The sequence below is a fragment of the Condylura cristata genome, unplaced genomic scaffold (genome assembly GCF_000260355.1).
Source record: "Condylura cristata isolate star-nosed mole 26May11 unplaced genomic scaffold, ConCri1.0 scaffold00003, whole genome shotgun sequence".
NCBI classification, from domain to species: domain Eukaryota; kingdom Metazoa; phylum Chordata; class Mammalia; order Eulipotyphla; family Talpidae; genus Condylura; species Condylura cristata.
This window is the reverse complement of record NW_004567104.1, coordinates 64118451-64120154: the sequence shown is the minus strand read 5'-3', so window position 1 is coordinate 64120154 and position 1704 is coordinate 64118451.

Here is a 1704-nt window from a genome sequence, read left to right as displayed (position 1 = left end):
CTTAAAGATTGCCTTTTCTTTGCCCTCCACTAAAACTGCTCATATTTATAATATGTATGCAATTTGCAAATTTTGACCTATGAAATCACTACAATTTAAGATTGTGACTATTTCCCTTCAGCTGTGTTTTTTCATGCCCCTGGCATTTTCTCTCTCTTGTACTTTTCATTCCCTGCCCTTCTCTAGCAAACATTTATCTCGCTTCCTTATAATATATGATATAACTATAATCATGACATGTAATCACTTTTCACCTAACATAACTATTTTTAGATTCTTCCATATTCATGCATGTGATTGTCGCAGATTGCTACTTTTTATTATTTCAGATGTATTATTTTGAACCAAAACCACAAAATGTGTTTATCTCTTCTTTAGGTAGTGGGCATTTGGGTAAGTCATGTTTTAGGACATTAGCTATAACTGCCATGAAAACCTGTACACTACTTTTCCATGGACAACTACTTTCTTGGTTAACCAAGTAGAACACTTGCACCGCATTACACCTGTATAATTCATGCTTTTTTCCAGAAAAAAAAATAGTGTTTTCCAAGCTATGTATATAATTTTGTTACAGGGCAGGGAGGGGGCACCCCAGAAACCCCAAACTTGCCTGTTAAATTTTGTCATCTACCACATTAAGACAAAACATACTTTAATGCATGATAACTTTAATGGAAAGGTGATTTTAACACAATTAGTGTGTAACAAAGCAAAGACAAAGAATAAATCTTCCCAACCAAATACCCAAAGTTATCAATCCCCTCATGGCTAAATGTCTAGTCAAAAAGCATTGGCCTTTGCAAAGCAAGGCCATTGAGGGCTGAAAGCCCACCACAAGTCTAAAGCACCTTTGGGAATGGACCTAAAGAAAAGGGCACAAAACAGCCAGATAAGCCTGGAAGGAAAAGAGCAAAATCAAAATCAAGATAAAAGCTGCCTTGTTAACCTTAGTCTCTCACCCACATCTGTTTCTACCAGTCCAGGACCAAGAAGCAAAAGTGTAGCTTCTTAACATGTCTCTCTGCTCCACGTGTCTCCTCCAGATCCCCTTCTTGCTCTTTACCCTTCTTCCTTCCTTCCCTCCCTCGTCTCTTCTCCAGCTTCTCCTCTCTGCTCAGCTCTACCTCTCCTTTGGATGGGATAAGGAACCTGGAACCTCGCCATTTCCTGGGGACCACCCTGTTACAATTTTACTTGCCCACTAGTGATAGAGGAAGGAATAGAAAGAAGGCATCACAAGATTGATTCACACAGGGAGTTGGGGGGTAGAAGGAATGAGCACAGCCATTGACCCAGCTATAGAAATCAATATCCTTGGTGCCAATGCCTAGATCACAAAGCATAAAATCTAAGCAGGTAGCAGGCTGCTGAAGGCGGTGTCTATCACAGACCCAAAAGGTAAAAGATGAAGCTATGGAGGTTGAGCCCACTGTATAATCCCCTGTCCCTTTCAGATTTGGTGTAGTTCATTCAAAATCAAAAACAAATCTAGGCTCACAAGGAGTGAGCCTCTCCTAAAGAGAAGTCTGTATCAGCACAGTCTACCCTGGCACAGCCCAGCAGTCCTGCCCACCTGTGACTATGCAAGCGCTTCTTTCCACTCGATCTCTTACTCTGCAGGGCAGCAGCCACCTAGGATCCTGCCCATGACCATGTGGGGACTACTCTGCACTGACCTCCTTTGGCAGAGGCCGCTCTCTT